Consider the following 26,429-nt stretch of genomic DNA (forward strand, 5'->3'; position numbering starts at 1 on the left):
ATGTGCGCCAAATAACATAAAAAATTGCTCCAGTAGTTCTTAAGATAACAAGCAATTTCGAATAATTTCCCCCGTCTTTTCCACATTTTTATATATTTCTTCGTTCCTATAGTTTTTCGTTCCTTCGTTCCTTCCTCGATAAATGGGCTATCTAACACTGAAAGAATTTTTAAAATCGGAGCAGTAGTTCTTGAGATTAACGCATACAAAGAAACAAACTCTTCCGCTATATAATAATAGATATTACGCCCGAAACCAACATTCGTTTATCGCGCGGGGAACCTTACATTTTCCCTAGATAAAAATGAAACTGATGAATGATGAATACTGAAACCGACGTCCGCTTTTAGGTCCATGCTTAGTATTAAATATGGCTTTTCTTAAAGCAGGCAAATACCCTTAAACCCAAGTTACTACCTGGGCGTGACGTGATTCTAAAAAGAAAACCAAAATCCTCGAATCTCGTTTGCCTGTCGCGTAGCTTATGTGTGCGTTCTGAAAAATAACCTAGTATTAGACAGTGTTCATGACGTCATCGGCACTATACAGGTGATTCCTTCCGATATGTATTAGCCGCATTGACGCTAATGACTTTGGGATATCATTATTGCTAATATTAGTAACAAGCGGGTGCGGACGGTGTTCCGTCTCATATGAAGTTTAAATTCTCAGAAGCGGTAAAGTTGAATGATTCTATTCTATTGGGTTTTAGAGTACATTTTCTTTTGTGACCTACTTTGTGACACATTAATCCTTCGATCGTGGGTTCTTGGAAATCTATTGTATCTCCCTCACCAGTGAGCTCATGGGGCTTGATTGATGGGTTAAAAGACACAAAAAAAAAGAATTAGCAAATTTGCTAATGTTCTCGAGATTATCGTTTACCAACAGATTCAGCGATTCACTTTTATAATAATATTATAGAGAAGATTCGTCACACTTGTATCATCACTAGCACACCGTGGTCATGACTCATGACGACTCATGAGCACAGAGCGCCAGTAAGTATATTGGGTTATATTTCAGAACACCCGCTAAATAAGGCGCGCGATATAATGGTGATTGGTGACATTTCGGTCGACTTAGTATTCAGGCTGCGTGACAGTTTGAACAAAGGCGGGATTCACGCCACGCGCGTGGAACCGCATCACATCCTGATCTATTGATTGATCGATTTTGTTCCTTAGTCCTTACGGAACTTTGCGAAGGAGGAAATTTGGTCCAGTCAGTTTTCTGCACACTATTACTCGTCTACCACAGCTTTATATAGACAGTATTTCCCTTTAGACGTAAGTGGTTAGGTAAGTCAATGTAAGTTGCCGTTGCTGTTATTTTCAAAAACTAACCAAATTAAATTATTGTGTTAAATAGGTCCACCGTATGAATTAATTTCTGTGATAGTCATAACACCACTGATCTCCATTATACGCTGTACGCTAGACTTAAGATACCCAGCTGTTTTTTGTGCCTATTTGAAGCGGAATCAACGCCAGTGTTGCCAGATCAGGGGATTTCCCCCTAGATTTAGGGGGTTTTCGACCAAGATAGGGGCAAAATACGGTATTTCTGGGGAGAAATCAAATACGTTCAGGGGGAAGTCGCCGAGACCATCTGGCAACACTGATCAGCGCCCCCAATGCGGTGGAAGAAAACTAAATCTGACGTTAGTTTGACATTTGAAAGTCGTCATATTGGCGCTGATAGCCGTAGTGAGAATACTTGGAACTAATACTAGTGATGTACAACCAATATCGAGCCATCAAACCCCATAAGCTCACCGGTGAGCGAGACACAATAGAATAACAATAGATTTCCAAGAATCCACAATCGAACGATTAAGCGGCCATTTGTCCAGTACAGTCCAGTACACCATGGTTACGTAAGATTTAGTTCTCTTCCACCGCATTGGGCGCGCTGATTCCGCTTCAAATAGACACAATAAACAGCTGTCATTTCAAAGGGTATCATAAGTCCAGCGCACTTGTATATTGTAGGTCAGTGCATAACACCTATATCTAGATGTTGCTCGCAACAAAACTTTTTGTTTACTGTCTATGCTGCCTCTAGCGTGAAAACATTGCAGTAAATCCTATTAATATTGTAAAGTTAAATTCTTTAGAAAACGCGACAAAGGCGCATCTCGAGTGACGGATGAAGTGAGGAAAGTGTGTCAGGATCACAAGACAGAAGTCTTTTGTCTATGTCTCTTGAGAAACACCTAGATCTCGAGAGAGCACAGTCACAGTATAACGTACAGTTGAGTAACTCAGCTTTGTCTTTGAAATCAAACTCGCTCAGCATAGACAAGTTTAACGTAGCGACATTTTGCATTTGATGCTTGAATCTGAAATCATTCTAATGTGTGTGTGTGCTTGATTAAAATGCGGTTGTCTTGTATGAGAATGGTTTACTTTTTGTTATTTACATTGTGGTAGCTGACTAAGGATGAAGCCAAACGAGCGTAATTTGTGAGAATTGTGACTTGTGAGTCGCAGAATTTCGGCTAGCAGAAATTCTGCTGTATTCAGTTTCACACAAAAGTCCTGTTTGATTCACACGAGCGTAATTTTATGAGTCATGATTTGTATGAAAAGATTTACGCTCGTTTGGCTTCGCCCTAAATTACTTAACTTTTGCTTGTAAAAGTTCCTGATGTACAAAATATACTGTATGCTTTGTTTCACCTTGCTTTCTATCTTCATTTATCTTTTAGGGTAGTAAACCCTACCCGGTAGGTACTATTATAAAAAATCAAAACGATTCCGTACCCTTATAGAGAAAAAAATAAGCCAGAAAGGGTTTTTGGTATGGGAGACTCCCTAAAATATTATGTACTTATTTTGACTTTAGTATTTGATGGTAAATGGATAACGGCAACAGAAAAACACATTTAAAAATTCTAGCTATAGCGGTTCTTGGGATATTCTCCAGACTGGAGACAGACATCGAACTCTTAGTAACAGGTTCCCGTTTTTACCCTTTCGGTACGGAACCCTAAGAAAGAAAGAGAAAAAAAGCGACAAATTATTATTATGTTGCTCCTTGCTATACAAAATCGTCGCTGGTCGCACCAGAATGCTCGCATTTTATGCGGTAAATCTAAAAGTTTGACTTTTGGATCATGTTGTTATTCTAATAAAACCCACATGCATATTATGTTTATCCTTTTATTCGACATTGCATGTCTGATCAAGGTCTTCATGTATTAACAGTTTGAGGTGTCTATAAAGTTTTATTTCTTATTTGATGTTTGTCGCGGCTGAATGGGTAATAAATGTCTTGGGGAAAATTGAAAATTTGGGTAACAACTTACAACAACTACCAAGATGCTTTGGCAAAAGAGGCATGCTAATTATGTAGGTCATACGATGTGGTCATTGCCAATTATCGACTCTTTTTTTTTGGTTCCTCATAAAATCAAAGTAGATTGTCGCGCAGATACCGTCCATTTTTGGAGATGAAAAATGCTCCATGCCTTTATTAGGAATTCGGTTTACATTTCATCATAGTCGGTTCAGCGGTTTTACCGTGAAAAGCTACCAGGTAGACAGAGGGAAAGACCTTCTATAATATTAGTATAGATTATTTAGTAAAGCTATGAATATTCTGTTCGTCATTTGAGCGTATAGTTAGCAATGCATAATTTTAGCACAGTGTTAATTTCTCGTTTCAATTAGACCCATTCGCAGCTAGTATTTAGGTCAGCTAGGTCCGTTATACTGGTACGATTTTTAGTACTTAAAATCCATACTAATATTTTATTATAAATGTCTGTCCCGGAAAAAATATGGTTTCTGCGCGATAAAAGAGTTTTGTAGTTCGGAAGTTGGAACTGAGTAGTGAGTAGAGTATATTTTTTAAATGCTAGTTAACGCCCACGCAGGGCGTTATCTAGCATTTAAAAAATATAATATATTATAGCAAGTGACGAATGAAATTTAAAAAAATCTACTTATAATTTGTTCCCCCACCTTAAAGATTTTAAGTAATACAGTCTAGGTATTGTTGTTTAGAAATATTGATTCAATAGTCCTCAGACATGAGATAGGTTTTCCACGTAATTCAATAGAGAAAACGTCCCGGATATTATCCGGAAACATTTGGACCGAACGGAAAAACGATAAAAAATTTATTACGTAAGTTACTCTCTACAATTTTATATTCGAGGACAAATTATACAGGAATCTACAGTAAATGAACAAAATTCGCATTGAGACTTTGTTTTACGAAAATATTGTAGTTAAATCATTATTTCTATATATTATGTAGTTTCATAAACTTCTTCGTAAATATCATTTTAAGGTGGGGAATTTAAGGAACCGTACATTTTCCGGGAAAGTATCCTATGTCCTTTCCCGGGACTCAAAGTATCTCCATGCCAAGTTTCAGCAAAATCGGTTCAGCGGTTAGGGCGTGAAGAGGTAACAGACAGACAGACATACAGACGGATAGACAGACAGGCCGACAATCGCATTTATAATATTAGTATGGATTATATACGAAAACTGGGCAGTTCTGAAAATAATACTAAACATACGGGTCGAATTGATAACCTTCTTTTATCGAAGTCGGTTAAAAACCGATGTATCAATTATTAGCACCGTCTTTATTTTCTCATTCACATCCGATCTTCCGACATGTTGACATGGTATCTACATTGCAGGCTCGCGAAAACAACAGCCTGTCCTATTTTCGTCGTGGAAATTTTAGCTTTCATTAACCCTGCTTCCGTATTTGTTCAACATGTGACATGGGAGGGTACGTGTGATATGAAGCTTGGCGTTGTCACTCAGTCATATCCGTTCCAGTTCATCTTTTTCATAATTATTAAAAAAGGTATTTATAAAACCCAGTACCTACTTCTTAAAATTCTATTTGCCACCAGGTGCCGCTATGGAGCGGCACCTGGTATGCATGTAGGGTCACATGCATGCTACATAGCGGTTTACATACATGCATGTGTAGGGTCTATCGTGTCAAACCGCTGTCATAATACCTATGTCACGATAATATAATGCCTATTAGACCCTAAGGTTACATAGCGGCACCTGGTGGCAAATAGAATTTCAAACACCTTCATTATTAAAATAGAGAGGTATTGTGATCCTGATTCGTGTGTGACGTGTGTGTCGGTTCCTCCAGGCATCTTTCAAAACGTAGGGCAGGGGCTCCCAATCTTTTTCAGCCTGCGGCGCATTATAACACGTCACAATATTTTGTCACGGCGCCCTACTCTGCCTAGCTATTACAAAAAGATTTATAAATAAACACCTTAAATGATTACAGTCAGGTTAAGCAGGTAATTAATAATAAATATTTATACATCTGCCTGCTTTGTCTAATATTATTATGATTTTGTTTTATAATTTAAGTGGTTTCGGACTTCGGTTAATGATGGAGGATCGACTCACGGCCGCGCCGCGCCCTTCTTGCCTTTCCACGGCGGCGCACCAAGGCGCCGCGGCGCACAGTTTGGGAGCCCCTGACGTAGGGAATTTATTTTCCTATCCGTTCTTGTTGTTTGAAATCTAGCATTTTTAAATAACCATAGTATCCACATTCCACCACATAATATCACCAATACTATTTCTTCAAGAATAATTGTAGAGAATAATAATTGCTGCTTTAAAAAACTTTAATTGTAACACATTATAGCCATGGGCGCCGGCAAAGAAAGAAAACTAAAATTTGCACCCCTTGGAAGTTATTACTTAAAAGGTACTTAAAAATATGACCTTTTTAAAATTATGTATTGTTTAAGTGGAAATTAATAATTAAGTTTCTTGCGAATTTATATAGCAAGGAACACAAAAATTTATGCACTAAGTAAGTGATTCTAAGCTTTTAGTTTTTAAGAAAAGAAAATGGGATTCGACATAAAACACGAAATTCTTTAAATACGGCAAAACAACATTTGCTGGGACAGCTAGTGATTACTAATTATACAGTGTGTAATAATACTAAGTGATAATACTTTAGGGTGTGTACGTGTTCCTTGTAGAGAATTCACTGTGAAAGAAGCAGCGTGAAAAACCAAAAAATTTTTTCACTTTTGTATGGGCAAGTGCCCCAGCGCGGCATCACGACTTTACCCATACAAAAGTGAAAAAAATCGGTCTTTCAGCGCTGCTACTTTTACAGCGAACTCTATACACGTTACTCACACACGTAAAATATTATCACTTAGTTTTGTGACACCCTGTATAAATTACCATGAAAAATCCTCATACATTTTGGATTTTCAACTTCAACAGGCAAATTGACTAAAGCTTTTGGCTTACATCCTTTTTGTTTTCAGTTTTCACCTGATAACTCTCTCTAATGGCCTTTACCCTTTAATTAAACCCAAAAATATCTTCAACTCCAGTCAAATATAATTGTCCCCAAACGTCGTTGGGCGAATTATCCCAAATTGGTCCGGGAAATTCTCCAGTAATCTATTTAAACAAAGCAATTACTGGAGAAAACAACTGAGCCCACGATAAACATCTTAATTGCATTCGTGTCCATAGACAACGAGTGATGGAAGGCTTAGGAATGTTGGTTAAATTAAGTAAACAATGTTATCAATAAAAATTAGATTACATTTCTATCAAAGAAATTTATTCAAGGCAGTGGACCTTCGTTATTCGGTAAGGTTACGTCAAATCAGCCAGATCAGCAATTCAGCAGGACATATCATACAACAGGTTACTTGCAACAGGACAGCAACTTTTGACAGCAGATATTGCACTGATGTCTGCTAAAAACTTGTAGCAGTTTTGTTACTTTGTGCAATATTTACTGTCAAATGCCTGTTGCTACTTGCTCGCTTTTTTATGAAAAAAGGGGGCAAACGAGCAAACGGGTCACCTGATGGAAAGCAACCATGGACACTCGCAGCATCAGAAGAGCTGCAGGTGCGTTGAGGGCCTTTTAAGAGGGAATATGGTAATAAGGGAGGGTAGGGAAGAGAAGGGAATAGGGTAGGGGATTGGGCCTCCAGTAAACTCACTCACTCGGCGAAACACAGCGCAAGCGCTGTTTCAAGCCGGTTTTCTGTGAGAACGTGGTATTTCTCTGGTCGAGCCGGCCCATTCGTGCCGAAACATGGCTCTCCCACGTATCGCTTCTCGCAAGATACGAAATCATCCTTTATTCATTCGGATAATGTAAAATAGTAGGATTATGTTGACACTTGACATAATGCTACTGAATAAAGTATGTAGGCCTGCCATTTGATAATGCCTGAGGAGAGGAGCTTTAAAAAATAGCCACAATTTTGCCGAAAGAAGGTCTCCAGTCTCCTAAATCACTAAGCTTATGAGCTTCAAAGTCCATCAAGATGGGCTTATGTCGGTGATAGATTGTCTATTGATTTAAACTTAGAGCCTGGTAAGCGAAAGATGAGACTGGAAAAAGGCAGCAAATTAAAAAAATCGACGTATAGCAACCCTGTCTATGCCCGAATTATAGTTTTGATCTACGATCTACGAATAATAAAAACTAAGGAACCTTATTATTCGTAGTTCGTAGATCAAAACTATGATTCCGGCTATAGACAGGGTTGATATACGTCGATTTTTTTAATTTGCCGCCTTTTCCAGTCTCATCTTTCGCTAGCCAAACTCTAGCAACATAGACTGAGTTCCGAAATTGAAGTCAGTTTATCATACTAGTTAATACTCATGACGTCATGAACCGACGCCATATTGTGTTCGTTTCGAAATTTTACTGGCCAGTACATTGACGTATATTACTCTATTGGGATGACAGTTTTGCAATTAATTTGACATGTTATAGCTACTACTAATACGTCACACTTGTCTCACCAGTCACCGGGGCACAGCAGTACAATATGCCGTCGGATTTCAAACATCATTAGCACATAGGGCTACCATCCGTCTGGGTTTCCCCGGATTTGTCCTAGTTTGAAGGGCGTCCGGGGACCGTCCGGCCGGGTTTTTAAAAAGTGTCCGGGTGAAATCCGGACACTTTTGTCGAAAGAAATCCAACTTTTTAGTCATGCAACAACAAACGAAAGATAAAACCTTGCTAAGCATACACGCGGCTTCTTTTTTAATCAAAAAGTACGATTTCAAGGATCAGATTTTAACAAATTCTTGTAATTGGAAAAGGAAGATGTTTTAGCAAAAATTAGCAAAACGTAATTGTAAAATGTAATTTATACTTTTTAAGAGGTGTCCGGGGAAATAACCACATTTCGGCCAAATGTCCGGGAATTTTATCGTGCCTGACCGGCCAAGGCAATTTGGGTGATGGCAACCCTATTAGCACATCAATAAATAAATAAAATTAAATAATCGGCCAAGTGTGAGTCGGACTTGCGCACGAAGGGTTCCGTACCGTTGTAGAGCAAGAATAGGCCAAATATTGTTTTTTGTGTGATGAATGGGAGCCCCCCTGAAATGTTTATTTTATTTCGTTTTTAGTATTTATTGTTAAAGCGGCAACAGAAGTACAAAATCTGTAAAAAATTCAGAAGACACAGATAAACATTTGACATGAAAATGAATGAAAAACGAACGAACAATTATAGGTAATGCTTGTCTCCAACAAATATTTCTTTCAGCAATGATAATATGCTGGGTTTTATTTCAGAACTCCCGCTTACCAATATGGCCACGCCTCGGAAGTTACCAGAAATAATCCCATTTGTCAAACAAAATGGAGGCGACAAGCTTTCAGCGCTGACCTTTCTAGGGTTTTGGGTGCTCCCTAACCCGCGTTACACTTGACGTTAAATACGATCAAAACGCTCAAAATTCTATTTTGAGCGTTTTGATCGATTATAACGTCAAGTGGAACGCGGGGTTTTCTTATTATTCTTTAAATAGAAGCCGCCCCTGGCTCCTGGCACAGAATATACAGTGTGTAACAAATACTAGTGATAATACTTTAGGGTGTGTACATGTTCCTTGTAGAGAGTTCACTGTGAAAGTAGCAGCTCTGAAAGACGAACATTTTTTTTTCACTTTTGTATGGGCAAGGGCCCGAGCGTCACGAGTTTCCCCATACAAAAGTGAAAAAAAATTTTGGTCTTTCAGCGCTGCTACTTTCACAGTGAACTCTCTACAAGGAACATGTACACACCCTAAAGTATTATCACTTGTTTTTGTTACACCCGTATATTAGTAGTACTCCTGGTTCGGCGAAAGGTAGCACTTCTATTTGAATAGGGATTGGGTTCAATCAAGTTTTGAGATACAGCTCGTAGTCATTGTTTAGAAAAAAACTTATGAATATAAAAAGTAGTATCTGTCTGTTTGTCTGTTAATTCTTTTATCTCTCTACGCTTAAGAGGATTCCACACCGCCATTTTTTCCATACAAACGTTGTCCCCTGTTTCCTCCCTGGATAATGCTAGTAGAGTTATAATTTTTTTCCTGAATATCTACGGCCACTAATACAATGTCCCTATGTTTTCTTTTTTTTCATAATTTAATTATTAAATAAGATATGAACGTTCAAAAACCCAAAAAAATGGCCAGATTTTCCACTGTGTTCAAACGTCCAGAAAACAGATTTGGCTAGATTATACAAAAAAAGCAAAACATAGGAACACAGCTCAAGCCTTTTTTTAATCTTTAATGAAAAAAGTACTTAAATCGGTTAAGTTTTGGAGAAGGAATCAGGGGACAACGAATCGTTGATTTTCTGGATTTTCTGCAGTTGTCTCTATCGCGTTCTGCGGTATAGGCTTGAGGTAAGGGAGACAGCTATAGATATTACACGTGCTTTTTTTTCATTTCTCTAGCCGCTGTTGTATCCTCGACGAACAACGAGTTCCGAAAATGAAAACTGAAGATAGTTTTTATCGCCTCAAAAGGCATCTCTGAATTTTGGCGCAACAAGAGGCAGGTTGCGAGCTTCATCGGGATTCCGTTAGCTAGGACAGGAGGTTTAAAACAAAAAAAAAATGTTGCGTGTCAAGAGTTTTTTTTTCAGTTAAATCGGTTAACTATAATGGAACTATAAGCCACAATCAAGTCGTCTTTACACAATTCCTTTCATATATTTGCCGCCCGCCCACTATGTCCTATAACAGTTTAATCAACAGCTGCTCTCCTCCTACACTCAATGTTTTACGTAATAGGTATAACATACATTAGAACTAAATACTAGGTATAAAAACACTAGTAATAGTATTTTGAAAAGATAAAACCGACTTCAATATTATTTATTTATTTATTTATTTAAGGTCGCTTTAACATCAGGGTCATTAGCGACCACAACAAAGAATACATTACAGAAGACTTAAATACATTTGTATAAATTTATCATTTTCAAAAATTTAAGAGTTATAATACATCCATTTTCATCGTTTAAACATTCTTTTAGATCGGTAGGTAATTTACAATAGCTTTTTTCAACATTATAGGATAAACATTCAACAAGGAGGTGAAAAACAGAATGTACGTAATTGAGAATTAAAATTACGTTATTTCAAAAACTACTGAACCGATTTTGATGAAACTTGCAGTATTTCCTAAGTTGAACAATACTAAGTACAACAAAAAAGAATTACTCAAATCGGACTTGTAGTTCCGAAGATATGCGAACACAAACATATAAACATACATACATACACTTCTGAAAGGCACATTTGTTCAGACACTGTTCTATAGTAACATATTACATATACATATACAAAAAAAAAATCTCCACAGCCGAACATATAACCTCCTCCTTTTTGGAAGTCGGTTAAAAATAAAATAGTAAGTAATTACTTTGCCCAGCGACATTTTTAACTAATCTAATTTATAAAATAAATAAATGAGTTTAATACTTAAAAAAAATAAATACGTTTAAGGGTACAGTAGGTAATCAACCAAGTTTTGTTGATTACAGAACCCTAGAACGAAACCCTAACGTTAATAGTTATATAATTTAAGAGTAACCTTGTCCTACAAATAAAACAATCCATATTTTAGGACCATCAAGTCAAAGTATGAAATCCTTTCTATCTCTGTTAGCTACCATTTTCGAGATTTTTCGAAAATAAAAATGTTGTTACTTGTTCGTCTTATCAAAATATAGCTACTCACAAAAAATTAGCTTGTTAGTACTTAATCACAAAAAAAAATGTTCTAGGGCTTCCGTACTGTTAAGTAATTAGTATAAATTATAATTATTCTATAAAAAAGTAAAGTAGCTTAATAATTCTTAAATAACTCATATCTTAAGTTAATTTGTGGCAAAATCATGTGAGTTTATTGTTTGCACAACTCTTCACACTATAAAAGGCAAATTCTTATTGTCAATATATTGTGTTTACAATACTATTTACTCACACAATATTTACAAGCGATGTAGGCACTAATTTGTGACGCAGAAAGCATGTGACCTCCGTGCGTATATTAAACTATGTTTTTACTTTTTAACCTCCAAAAACGTTATTCGTAGCTAATCATAAGAACTAGAGATCGCCCGATGGTCGAAATTCGACCTTAGTTTCTACGACATTAGGACTACTACCTATATTTAAAAAAAAAATTGACTTTATCATTTTTTTTAACTCTTGTCTTCTGGGACTTAGCTGATCTCAGACTGGCCGTGTAAGCATTGTCTATAAGTATCTTAGATTCAATAAAAAAACTATAATCCATTTACAATTTGTCAACTTGTTGTCAAAAAGTATAATTCGTATGTAAGTATAGGCTTGTCACTCAAAAATCTGTCATTTCTCATGTGTGTGTGTGTTGTAGTGTGTGTAATGTTTTATTTGTTAAAAAAATGTATAATAAAAGCATAATTTCAAAATAATATTAGTTCGATAATCGATGCACTCCTTCACCATATAAACTATAACTGTGCAAAATTTCATGCACCTACGTTTCCCAAATTTTCGTAAAAAGTGTTAAGTACAAAGTTTTTCGTTCGTGTATTAATATTATGATGATGATGATTATTTGGTTACAGACACGTTACAGATATTACAGCAAACGTCTAATAATTTATGAATAGAATAGTCTAAACTCTAAAGTACTTATAACGTAGTCTGCAGTATAGTTAGTTACTAGATAGTAGATAACAATCTAGTAAAACCCCTAACTCTTAAAATAAATCTTAAAACTCATTTTAGGTATTAGTAATTTCTTGGATTTAAAGATAAGAACTCCTGAATTAGACTTTTCTGTTTAAAATAAACATGTCACATTATATTTCATCTGGGCTTTCGTCAAGTAAAAAGTTTTAACTTTATCAAGTTCGGTGTTTGTGGATTTTCCATATTCACAGTTATAGCGCCATCTAGCGGAAAAGCCATAAATCACTTCCAGCCATTGTTTCCATGAAGACGACCTTTCTATGTGTTTCCAAGGCTTTCGAAGAGATGTCGCTCTGTACTGCATTCCAAATAATAATTATGAATTAATAACCTTTTAATTATTAAACTAATAAAATTATTGTTATTATAAGTTGTCTCCTTTAATTTTTCCTCTTTTAATTTCTTGATTTGGTCGCCGCGCTCAAAGCCCGCGATGAAAGCTATGCAATAGCTTTTAAAAATCGTTTGGTTCTGTGCGTTTTAGGGTTCCGTACCCGAAGGGTAAAAACTTATTAATATAATAATAAGGGTCCCGTTTTTACCCCCGGAATAAATTATTTAATTCAAAAATCAAAAAACCCGACTGCAAAACAATTTTAACTAAAATGACCGAAACAAGACCGGAGGCGTCTAATCCATGTTTTATTATGTCTTGTTTCGGTCTTTTTAGTTAAAATTGTTTTGCAGTCGGGTTTTTTGATTTTTGAATTAATTTATTCTATTTGCCAGCTGTTTTTGCTCTATGACGGCACGGAACCCTTCATGTCCGACTAGCACTTGTCGGTTTTTTATATTGTAATTCTTTTTTTTTTTCAGGTGACGGCTCCAAGCTGGCCTCGTCGGGGCCGGGCAGCCCGGCGCCGCCGGTGCAGTGGCGGGTGCGCAGAAAACCAGGTAAATAGATGAAAGTACAAGGTTCAAGGTGGATTTGAAATTATAGCTTAAACCAATGAGTTTCTAAAATACTAGAGTAGCAATGTCTTACAAAATATTCTCAGAAATGCGTTACCACTTTTTTGTTCAAAAGACAATGTCAAGTCATATATTCGTTATGTCATTATGTATGTGAGATATGCCTGCAGGCATCTTCTAAGTGGCAACGCGTTGCTACCGTAAACTTCCAATCTAGTTACGTTAGTAACATAGAATATCATTGGCTTAAACTGTAAAATGGGACGTAGATCAGATCTCTCTCTCTCTCTATATCTATCTCTCGCGAAGGCTATACAATAATGCCAAGGATATAATAACTATATATAATACTACATGACGTCCGCAACTCCGTTGCGCCTAAATTCGTTTATCGCGTTGGAACCGTACATTTTTTCGGGATAAAAACTATCCTATGTCCTTTCCCGGGATCTCCTTGCTAAACAGCAAAATCGGTTCTGCGGTTTGATCGTGAAGAGGTAACAGACATACAGACTGACACACTTTCGCATTTATAATATTAACTAGATGACGCCCGCAACTCCGTTGCGCCAATATTACCTACATAGTTTATCGCGCGGAAACCGTACATTTTTTCGGGATATAAAACTATCCTATGTCCTTTCCCGGGACTCCAAGTATCTCCATACCAAATTTCAGCTAAATCGGTTTAGCGGCTGAGGCGTGACGAGGTAACAGACAGACAGACACACTTTCGCATTCATAATGGAAGTATGGATATGGATTTTACGTAAGCTTTTGTGGATATTAAAAACGCTCAGATCGGTCCTAACTCCTACCCATAAAGTTAATATACCTAGTGGAATAGAGCAACAATCTTGAGCTGTCAAACGAAACCAAAAATGGTTTCATTTGTGTACGTATACACTTACACAAGCATGTTGAACATGATTTCTATAAGATTAAATTGACAACGTGCGGCACGTGCCGACTGGACGTCAAAAAGAGTGCTGCTGTCATGTATCACACGTCTCTTTTTACCACGCAGTATTACTGATAGTGACATCTCTCTTGATCAGGCCTTTGTTTCTCTATTCCGCTAGGTATATTAACTTTATTGTCCTACCCTACCATTTTCGTTGCTCCAGTTATGTGTTTCAGACAGTAGCTGGAGCCAAATGCTTCTGTAGTAAGTTCTTTTCTACGTCTCATGGTTTAAACTTTGGACTTATCGCTTACTTCAGGTGCTGGTCTGTCGGACTGTCGCTGAGCCTTTGCTGCCTTCTTAAATAAGCTTGGTGTTTAAATATAAGTTTATTCTATTTACGTCTATTTTCCTTTTAAACAAATGTCTTAGGTTGGGTTGCACCAGAGGCGTGGTTAAAGTTAAGGTTAAAGTTATGGTCATAGTTAAGGCTAAATTTAACTTTAACTTTGACCGGAGAAATTGACAGATGACAGGTGGTCCAACAAGGATATACATATATGAACTTGGGCGGGGGCGCTGCTGGTAAAGGAGAATTGTCAAAAATGGCGTTTTTGTATGATGACAGCGTTAGTTCCTTTTTTCGCCACGTGCATTTAAAACCTTGTCGAGGTCTATGGTTATGGTTAAATATGGCGTCTTGATGGCGTCCGCGTCCATTTTTAACTATAACCAAAGATTTGATATAGTGCATTGTAGTTAAAGTTACAGTTATAGTTAAAGTTAGTTGGTGCAACCCAGGTTTATACTTTTCCAAAACTACTTGTCTAAAAGATAAAGAATAATACAAATGTTCTGAACAAACTTTCCTTTAAAGCGTTCGCTGAAAGCGCTGGGTGGGATTTTCCCGAAGTAAAGAATTATGTTTATTTTATTCAAACTGTTCGGAGAACTACAGATTTTACTACTTTAACGGTTATTGAGGGTCGTTGAACTATTGAGTTTTCATTGTATCCACGACGAAAAACTTGATTTATATACTTATTCATTATTTTCTTTACCAAAAAATATTATCGAAGTCAAAACAAAGTTTACTTATCTAATTTTATGTTTATTCATTACTCATTAATCATTATATTAAAATTGCTTTGTTAGTTATATTTTAAAGATAATAAATTAATAATAAACAACTAGGGCCTTTAGTTTAATATTAATAACTAGCTGTCCCGGTGAACTTCGTGTCACTTAAAAACCTTCCCTGGACTTCTACGAATATTTTAAGACTAAAATTTAACCCAATCCGTTCAGCCGTTCTCGAGTTTTGCGCTTAGCAACACATTCAGCGACTTATTTTTATATTATAGATAAAGTACACATATCACACAAAAATGTGTAAAAAATTCAAGTGCCTCTTTCTGCAGTTCTTGCCATTGTTGATATTGAGCAAAAAAGGCCAAAAAATCACGTTTGTTGTATAGGAGCCCCCTTTAAATATTAATTTTATTTTGTTTTTAGTATTTGTTGTTATAGCGGCAACAGATATACACGATCTGTGAAAATTTCAGAACTCTAGCTATAGCGGTTCTTGAGATACAGCCTGGAGACAGACAGACGGACAGACAGACATCGAAGTCTCATGAATCGGGTCCCGTTTTCACCCTTTGGGTACGGAACCCTAAAAAAGGGTTTTACTTTTTGTGAAAGATGTATTCTTATGGTAAACTAGTGCAGTTTCGTTCCTTGTTAGACCCAGTCCGTTTTCTGTCTAGCTAAAAAAAAGTATTCTCATGAAATCGTTACGTTAACAAAATATTATGTAGTAGAATCTGAGGGCTATTTTCGTTATTTTACTCAACGGTCACATTCAAAGTCAGTATTATTGTTTAATTAATTAGTCGCGTAAATGTTTACCTTTCCAAATACCGTAAATAAACACGTTTAAAATGAATGAGTCGCGTGCATGCACTTGTAAACAATAATAATAAACGACAAAACAACTCATAACGGTCAAATATTGTTTTATTGCACACGCGATATCATAACTTGCGCAGACGAACTACTGGAGGGCCGCGTTTGTCGCCACAACTGTCAAACCAACATTCGTCGCAAACGTAATGCCTATTACTATATTATATGCGTTTATATTCAGCCCTGTTGGGCAGGGAAGAGCGAGAGTGTAAATCAGCCTTTCCCAAAGTGGGCGATAACGCCCCCTTGTGGGCGCTAATGGCGGGGCCGTGTGGGACCCAGAAAAACAGGGGAGGCGTTGTGTAGAGGCTTGGGGGAGTGATTTCAGCCGGATGCATTTTAAATTGAACCCCATTGTTTCAATTTAAAATGCATGCGCATAATTTGTTCTCAAAGTGGGCAGTAGACAAAATAAGTTTGTGAAAAACTGGTGTAAATAGTCACTCGCGCTGCCACCCGTCATGCCGCTGTCGCTGCCCGACGCGGCAAGGGAGTAGAGGGCTGAGTGTAAACACTGACTCGCATCGTTACTGCCGCAGAATTATTCAGGGCAATATTTCCGGCAGCGCGAGCAGCAGCGGTAGTGGCTGAATGATATAATGCACAAGAAGAGATATCGATTCATTGGTAGATGAACCTAAATAATATTATTGTCATTGGTCGCCGTACGTCAAAGAACAATGGCCAAATCGTACCAGGTGGGCGGTGGCGTCCCGATATGCCATTAGTAGCAAAAATTCCCTAATATTTTAAGGCATCGAAAATCATTAGAAATGTGTCTATAAAAAGCCACAAAATAAGATCAATATATTTTAGTTTTGTTATGTTCTGACAGCCGGCGATCATTCGCATTCGTTCTATTATTTGGGTAATACTCTAGTAAAATTTAAATTATTAGAAACGAGATCGCCGAATATACACTTGTAGGCCACACTGCAGTCGGGAAAAAGGTAGTTCTTAAGTCTAACCTCAAAATAATTGTAAACGTTATTAATTATTATAAAAAAATCGTGGGTATTTAGACATAATTATTCTCAAACGGAATTATGTTTAGAGCATAAGAACAACCAAATCTAACTATGGTTTATTTTGGGACATCAAAAATAAAAGTCGAGTCCAGCTCCTATACAAATTTGGCCATGATTCTTTAGGCCCAACTGACAGATAAAGATTCACGACTAATATTGACTTAATCTTCGATCAAATATTTCTGGACTTAACGGAACCCTACCAAATTACAAAGGCCATCTGCCTTTGAATCAAGTTCCGTGATATGATACATAGAGTCGCCAAAACCGTTCTGAATCCATACCGGCTATACCAGCACCTGTTGTTCAGCCATCTCACATCTGGCACCAAAATATGTTAATGCCATTTACATTGAAAAATAAAAAATTACAGATAAATACGAAAAAATTAAATTGTTTTAAACTAAAATTATGTAAATGTGTTAATAAAAAATGTTATAAGATAAATTTAAAATAATCAATACTAAAGTATAATATTCCAAAATATTATGGAATATAGATTTTTTAAATATTGAATCTAAATTAAGTTCGTAGCCTGTAGGTGTAAAGCCAAGTCATATAATATGTTTATTATTAAAATATTGGCACTTTTGTCATTCGTAGTTAACACACGCACCGTAAAACTCTGGAACGAACTGTCGGCAGTAGTATTTTCGGACCAGTACGACCTGCAAACCTTCAATAAAAGAGCGTTTTCCCTCTTAGAAGGTCGGCAACGCACCTGCAACTCTTCTGACAATGCGAGTGTCACTGGGCGACGGTAGTTGCTTTCCATCAGGTGACTCGTTCACTCGTCATCCATTTGCTCGTTTGTCCCCTAATGTTATAAAAAAACCACAAGGTCTGCTTGTCTATGTCTGGGGTACTGGAAAAGTCACATGACAGACAGCACATGTATGATCGCTGCGTAAAGGTTGCCATTCCAGCGCGGTCGTCCTCGGTGGCTCGTCTGCGCCAAACAAACACTGTCGCGTGACATTCGGCTGGCCGCTGGGCGATCAATTATTTTCGTTGTTTGTGTTGTCTATCAACCCGTCAGGAGCTCGCAAATACTGCTAATTGCTTTGGACTTGTTTGTCTCCTATACAAGCTAACTGCTAACGGAAAATATCAACGAACTCTATTTACGAGAACTTTTTTAAATATAGCTCAATAAAGACGCTGCGATGGAAACTCAACCTTTGGCATGGATGGGTCGGTTGGATTTTCTTTTGACTTTTATATAGATTTAATATATACTTTTGTGCAAGCGAAGTGTGGTTCAGGATATAATAATTGAGTCCTTATGTTTTCGTTTGATTAAGAAAGATATCGCAAAATCTGCTTCCGCTCGCAAGGATCCAATGTGTTATGTGGCCCACACTTAGTTCCCACAGTCTGTGGGAACTAAGATCTAGCAAAAATCTCAAAAAGGGCCTAACCATTTAAGAAAGCTTTATCTCGAATAAAATATGGCTCATCTTGGCGGGGGCACTCCCGTGCCCCCAGATGTATAATGAAACTATACAGCTAAATTATGGTTATAGGTCTATTTGGTTCACTAGATCTTTGGTCCCAATGCCCATGTAAGGCATAGGCCAGGCAAATAAGGCATCTATGTAAATGGCAAATGATCTTATCGATATCCTAACAGTTTCGAATCTATAAAACAGCCAAAAAACGGTTCATGTCACTTTTATGTTCAAAATTCTATAAATGCTGGTGCCTTCCTAACGGAAGCCGAAATAATGATTATGTCCTAGCCGTTGACCGCAACTCGGTTATTCTCACGAGAACCGCACTTTTTCCCTGAAAAAAAAGTAGCCATTTCCTCAACTGGTAGCAAAACTGTCTTCTTACTAATTTTCTTGCAAATCGGTTCAGTCTCTTGATAGTGAAAAGGAAAACAGACGGACAGGAACATGAAGTCTGAGCTAACTGTTGTCCGGGCTACAGAGCTAAGTGTTTTCATAAGCAGGTCTTTATCACATTAGAAATACAGATAAGAAACGGAATGACAGGTTTCTCTCGTCACTCGGTCTTGTCTATTCATTCATGGGTAGTCTAGAACCTCTTTCTATGGTGACCATGTCAGTCAAAACAGTATTTCGATCCTGTCAAGTGCCAGAGGCCGGTTTAGCCTACTTTCAGCATTATATTTCCAGCGCACTAAATTTTCCCCGGCCCTCCGGATTCCGGACAACGCGATGCAATGTAATTTTCCTCATCAACGGCCTGTGTACAGCGGCATTACACTGGAAATGTCAGCGTGACAGTTTAATCGGGAAAGGCATCTGGTGTGCGCTGAACATTTCGCCGTCCTCGCTGAATGTTTCTTTAGTTACACAATATTATTTTAAATGTTTACCCACAGGCCACAAGATGTTTTCTTTGCACTGAAATTAATTTGTATAGTGCTGGGACCGTACATTTTACCATGGCTAGTACCAGCACGCGTAGCATGGTCACCAGTGAAACGGTTTCTTTGTACGGAAGAATAGACAAAGTGACAGTTAGACAATGGAAATCCGCCATTTTATCGATAAAATTCGTCAGTATGCGATTCTTTCCTATGTCTACTGTTGTTATGCTAGCCCTACAGGTCATGTCCTTTCCCGGTACTCTAATTTCGGAATTTATCGTGAAGAGAGAAGATATATTAAGGGCGGATTCGACCAAACTGGAGTCAAATTTTACTCGAGTATAACTGTTTCCTGATCTAAGAGTAAGCTGGTTTTGCGTTTTTCTAACTTCTAATCCAAGAATGAGGTAATTACACGGGAGTAAATATTTACACGGGCTATTTTGGTAGAGTAAATATTAAACTGTGAATAGTTGCACAACAGGGTTCAACTGTCACGGTCGGTGTCATTGTGAACTATAATTGACATTTTGTTTCATACTCTTTGAGTAACTTGGTAAAATGCAAACGATAATACCCTAGAGTAATTTAAAGGAGTAAAATTATTCTCATGATAGTTTTACTCGTGTAACTTCAAGTTTGGTCGAATCGGGCCTTAGAAGATGTGAGTAGACAGATAGTATATAGTTGAAATATAGTATAAAGATACAGTCACTCTCTATCAACTCTATTGATGAACTCTCTACTTAATCGCTATGAGCGCGGCGACTGAATCAAGAAATTCCGTAACGAAAATAACCTAATACTCCGCCCAGCGGTGTTTGTGTGCGTGTGACTAAATGTAAACGAATTATAATTGCATAACTTGATAAAAAATGTATGCAATATATTTTGCACGGCATCCCCGATTGCCATACACAACAACGTACACACAAACGGTCCCAACGGCCAACTCCCACTTCAGTTATTGTATTAGATTCCTAGAAGCAGGCGATGCGTCAGCTCGTTATATCTAATCATCGGGAAAACTGAAAACGCTCTTGATCACATACGGGATCAATTTAAAAGATTATCCAGAAGGGAATGATTTCAGCGAATTTCGGGAAAACGTCGCGTCATGTTCCGATCATCATTCTGACATTTTTTGTCATCATTCTTTAGTCGTTACTCGTTATTCATGACTAGCCTTCCGTATGGATAAATTATTTTATGAAACTGTCCCATATAACCTACGAAATGTACGAATAATAAAAAATAAGGAAACGTAACTCCCACTTTACACGTGGGAGAGCCATGCTTCGGCACGAATGGGCCGGCTCGACCGGATAAATACCACGTTCTCATAGAAAACCGGCGTGAAACAGCGCTTGCGCTGTGTTTCGCCGAGTAAGTCAGTTTACCGGAGGCCCAATCCCCTAACCCCTACCCTATTCCCTTCCCTACCCTCAACTATTCCCTTCCCTTCCCTTCCCTTCCCTACCCTCCCCTATTACCCTATTCCCTCTTAAAAGGCCGGCAACGCACTTGCAGCTCTTCTGATGCTGCGAGTGTCCATGGGCGACGGAAGTTGCTTTCCATCAGGTGACCCGTTTGCTCGTTTGCCCCCTTATTTCATAAAAAAAAATACTTCAACTTGAATTTGATTGCCAAGGTTCTTTTCGCACACTAAAATAGTATGGCAATAGCTACGAAACACTACATTCAAATTGACAAAATAAAGACATTGACAATAATTGTCACTTCTATAATTAAGTACACAAAATTCTTGCATGTGTTCGGGCCGGGGCAATAAATAAATAAATAAAGTATGCAATATGCATGTTGTATTCGGGTCACATTTAGTAGAATCGGAACAATATTTTTGACACTGTTACTCTTCCTTAGGTTACAAATTATATTCTCTGCTATCATGCAAAATTATTAAAGTTTTTTAAGAAGAAAGGAGGGTGCAGTAACCGTAACAATTAATTTTGTCGTGCGGGCATTGGTGAGTAACCATCTGCAGCACATCTGCAGCACACTGTAATGGATACTTTACCTCATTTAATAAAAAAACAGTGAATGTATGGGACGTAGGCATGGAGCTTATTTCAAAACCTTCATAAAATTATAAAATGTCTAGTGCGGCCGTATGAAGACATGCCTTTTGCCACCATGATTGTGAAGCTGTTATGCACAATCGACATCGCGTACATTAGAAGAATATGCCCCACTACTAGTTTGTAATCGCTCGTATTGGTGCATCGTCCATCATGGGCCAACAGCAAGAGATTTCATAATATTAAGTAATAGCAGTATTTGGCAAAACAAACGCACGTGGGGACGCGCCGGTCAGCACGTGGCGGAATATTTTCGTGACGTCCACTTTTGGACTGAAATAACCCACGAATCAGTCGTTAAACCCAGACCTTGGTTATGGTACAGAATAGATAATAGTAAAAGTAGTTATGGTAGGTAATGTAATAAGACCTTGGGTATATTCAATCAATTGGTATGTTCCATCAGAGAAGTTGAAAAGACCTGCGTAATCGTCAACCCCAGATCGAGATTCACGGATGTTGACTTGACATAATATAAACGACTTTTGGCGCAACGGAGTTGCGGGCGTCATCTAGTACTTTCTTCATAATGTTAAAAATTCAAAAGTGTGTCTGTCTGCCTGTATTTTACCTCTTCACGTCCAAATTGCTGAACCGATTTTGTTGAAATTTGGTATGGGAATTCCTTTAATTCCGGAAAAATGTACGCTATCCCCCACGATAAACGAATTTTGGCGCAACGGTGTTGTAGGCGTCATCTAGTTTGTGTTGTAGGAGAACTTAAGGCCGTATGTCGATTGTCGGGCAGCACGTCCTAGTGCTGACTTCAGAAGACGCATTTCTTGTTAATTTTTTGTCGGCGACATTTCACTTCAAGGCTCATCTGAACAATGAAACATTAAAGAGTAAGATCCAGAGGCAGCCAGACCTATGCATATTATTAATAATACTCCCCACGCCGATTTCGGTGACGGTGGCCAGTTTCATTGAAACCAGGCCAGGTACGCAGGAGTAGTTTTTTAGTGCTCAAGTGTGTGAATAGTACACAAGAGCACTCTCTAATCCTTTACTCTCATAACCCAGTGGGACGGAAGACCGACACGACTGGCGAGAGATCAGGCGCAGGACCGACTTTTTACATGCCCATCCGACGCATGGATCATCTTACTTGTCAGACAATCAGGTGATCAGCCTGCATTGTCCTAACTAAACTTGGAAATAACATGTTTCCAACGCGGGAATCGAACCCAGAAACTCCGAGTCGAGAGCCACGCTCTTAACCACTAGACCACGGATGCATGTTACTGAAAAACTTTCAGCTTTAATAAAATAACGAAGTCCTGACTGACCCTGACTCTTGGGCCGTTTGTGCTGGATAAGTAAAAAAAGTATTCATTCAAGTGAACTAATGAATGAATATACGTATATAACTTTTATAATATCAGTTTCAAGATATAATTCAATTGCTATATAATCACTTTACAAACACTTTACAAATAGTTTCTAGTTCACAAAGTCGTTGACTTGTCTGACAACTGTTTGGAGATTTATTTTCATGATATATTTAACAATTGGCCTAATTTCAAAGTTTGGAGTGCGATGTACTAAAATAGATGGGACTTCGTAAGCAAATCACAAATGAGTTTGAAATAGCTTCTCGTCTCGCGGGCTCTAAATTACACCGTTTACTCTACATGTAAATAGAGCTCAGTATGTGCAGCTATAATGCTATCAATTTAAATAACATATATTAACCGTGCAATCAAATAATATAATATAAGATAGTCAAAACATACACGAACTCTCGTTCTTAAATAAATTGGGTATAAGTAGAGAAGCTCCCGTTAGTGTCCTGCGAAAGTAAGTTTTTGATAATATGACTAGCTCTTTTGAAACAGCTAGTTATATTATCTTTCTATATGTAGCTCAGAACTTACTCAAGTTTTTGTTTTGCCATACAAAAACTTCAGCGAGTTCTGAACCAAAATTATGAATTAATGAATTATCCTTTGAACCTACGATCTCGTAACTTCTAACCGCTAAGCAGATGGCCACAAATCAAGGACAAAGGCCGGGTGTAAGGGTAATGTATGATGGCTGGTATCGATCAGCTGTTTGTTTGGTGACGAGGTCGATCACCCACTACCGATGGTCTATGACATCAATGTACCGCGATGTCGTAGACTAGATGTAGGTAGCTTTATTTCCTGAGAATAAAGGCTCCTAGTACAACAATGGTAAAAGTATAAGAGTTCTTTAGAATTGTATTATGGTAATGCTTTCGAATAATTATATTCCGTTTTGTCTGTTATGTTCTTTTTGTTACTCTCTTGTGGCATTCTTGTAAACTGAAGCTGCTTCTATAAGTAGCTCTACCATGACTTTAAAGCTATAGTATTTATCGTACTCGATACCGACTACGTAAATATTTAGTATGGCGATTTTACCTCCGCAAGTAACCGCAAGAGACGCTGTGAAATTTGCCATACTAAAAATTTACGTAGTCGGTATCGAGTATCGATGAATACTATACTCCACTCGGGCTAACTTGTCGCTAGAGGTCATTGACTCCCTGTTAAAAACTTGTCATTTTCCATATAAAACCACGATTGACAATCTGACACTTCATTGTCAATCGTGGTTTATATGGAAAATAGCAAGTTTTTGACAGGGAGTTAATGATCGCTAGCGACGAGTTAGCCCGAGTGTAGTATATACGCTTTAAAGTCATGGTAGAGCTAAAGATTATTATAAATAGGAGATCTTCGTTTAGTATGATCTCGATGAGGCCCGCAACATCGTTTAATGCACTGGAGCCTTACATTTTAAGATAAAAAGTGGCCTATGTCGTTTCTCGTAACTCAAAATGTTGCCATTCAAAATTCCAGCAAATTCGGTTCAGCAGCTTGGGCGTGAAGAGGCAAAAGACAGACAGACACTTTTGCATTTATATAATATTAGTATGTAAGTAGGGAGTACGTATATTATGGTCTTCGTTTAAGTACTGCTCAAGTTTGTTTCGTGGGAGAGCCATACTTCGGCACGAATGGGCCGGCTCGACCGAAGAAATACCACAGAAAACCGGTGTGTTTCGCCGAGTGAGTTTACCGGAGGCCCAATCCCCTACCCTTTTCCCTTCCCTACCCTCTCCTATTCCTTCTCTACCCTCCCCTATTCCCTTCCCTACCCTCCCCCATTACCTTATTCCCTCTTAAAAGGCCGGCAAAGCACCTGCAGCTCTTCTGATGCTGCGAGTGTCCATGGGCGGCGGAATTTGCTTTCCATCAGGTGACCCGTTTGCTCGTTTGCCCCCTTTTTTCATAAAAAAAAACTTATAAGATTCTCTGAGTCTATTCGTAATGAGAGGTCGGTGGTCAGCACTAAAATACATTCGTGAATGAAAACCGCCGCCCCGGAGGATTCTGTAGCCGTGGAAAATTTCGCATCCGGCTTCGAGCGCACTGAAATGTTTGGAGCGGAGATTGGAACTAGAGTATAGAACTCATCATCATCAGTACAGAGTGCTTTAGTACGTTTGACATGCTAAGTCAGGGGTCTTCAATAACAGTTTCGCTCAGGGCCCATTTTATAGAATGAAATGACCTTTGCGGTCTACACATAGCAAAAAAATATTTAAAAAGGTAATTACTGAAATTAAAAAGGTATTTATTAACATATCTAATATCAATGAGAGAAATTAAAATTTTTGTTGTTTGTTTGGAGTGAAATTGGTGCAAGCTATTGACATTAAATCCTGGAGATGTTTAGCAGTATGTCGAGACCGAAATTTATTTTTAACGAAGTTCATTTTCGAAACTGTAGCTCTACCATGAGTTTAAAGCTATAGTATTTATCGATACTCGATACCGAGAATCTTAGTTCCACAAGTAACCGCTAGGTGCGATGTAAAATTTTCCATACTAAAAATTTACGTAGTCGGTATCGAGTTTCGATAAATACTATAGCTTTAAACTCATGGTAGAGCTACTGCTTGGTCCGCACACAATGGGTCAGCGGTCCGGAATCCGGATCCGGACCGCGTTCCGCCATTTGGTGACCCCTGTACTAAGTTATAACTAAACCTGAGTGAATATTCATAGTTGTGTGATTAATCTACACATTCGCTAGTTTTGACGGCAAAGTTACTTAATATCAAAAACACCATATTATTATTACTAGAGATCGCCCAATGGTCGAAATTCGACCTTAGTTTCAACTTTCATATTTAGGACTACTACCTATATTTTGTAAAAAATATTGACTTTATCATTTTTTTTTCAACTCTTGTCTCTGGGACTAAGCTGATCTCAGACTGGCCGTGTAAGCATTGTCTAATAGTATCTTAGATTCAATAAAAAAACTATAATCCATTTTCAATTTGTCAACTTGTTGTCAACAGACTTCAACCATAAATAAAAGAGTATAATTCGTATGTATAGGCTTGTCACTCAAAAATCTGTAATTTCTCATGTAGGTGTGTTGTAGTGTGTGTAATGTTTTATTTGTTAAAAAAATGTATGATAAAAGCTTAATTTCAAAATAATATTAGCTCGATGCACTCCTTCACCATATAAACTATAACTGTGCAAAATTTCATGCACCTGCGTATCCCCATTTTTCGTAAAAAAGGTAATTAGTGCAGGTGATTAGTAATCGAGAGACAGCGAGTGTGGACAGCGACTAATTAGTGCAAGTTCTATTTATTTTATGAATACGATCACTAATCACCTGCACTTATCACTTGCACTAATCAAAGTGAATACAAGCCCTAATTGTTATGAAATAAAGATTTTGACATCTGTCTCACTTTTGAAGCTTTTGTGTAATGAAGCTTGCTGTAACTTGGCAGCTTTACTTGTAATCTAGCAGGTCAAAATATGTCTTCTAGTTAGAGATCATATTATTATAGCAAGATTTTCCTCGCTCGTATTGGCCTGCGAATCAGTTAACATCACATTCCTTAAAAATTACTTCATACATTGACGATTTTGGGCTAAACTTTGGACTTGATAGATATCGCTTAATCCTATAATACCTATGTCTTTGCAGTGAATATATTATGTCTTTACTTAAACATAGTTTACCAAAAGACGCTTAAGCCTACTTTCTTTTTAAAGGTCGAATGTTTTAGGCGTGTAGGCTTTACTACCCCTAAATGGCATCTATAGAAATAATCTACTCTTAATAT

The 26,429-nt window shown here is 37.7% G+C and overlaps 1 protein-coding gene across 1 annotated transcript in view; it reads left to right on the top strand.

The window, feature by feature from the left end:
* Positions 1–26,429, top strand: part of LOC121735454 (dual 3',5'-cyclic-AMP and -GMP phosphodiesterase 11-like) — a 248,934-nt gene that overhangs the window by 37,071 nt on the left and 185,434 nt on the right. The window contains exon 2 of the mRNA XM_042126285.1: positions 12,866–12,943. The gene's annotated coding sequence lies outside the window, so the exon portion shown is untranslated. The remainder of the gene's footprint in view (positions 1–12,865; positions 12,944–26,429) is intronic.

The sequence above is a fragment of the Aricia agestis genome, chromosome 17, assembly GCF_905147365.1.
Source record: "Aricia agestis chromosome 17, ilAriAges1.1, whole genome shotgun sequence".
NCBI classification, from domain to species: domain Eukaryota; kingdom Metazoa; phylum Arthropoda; class Insecta; order Lepidoptera; family Lycaenidae; genus Aricia; species Aricia agestis.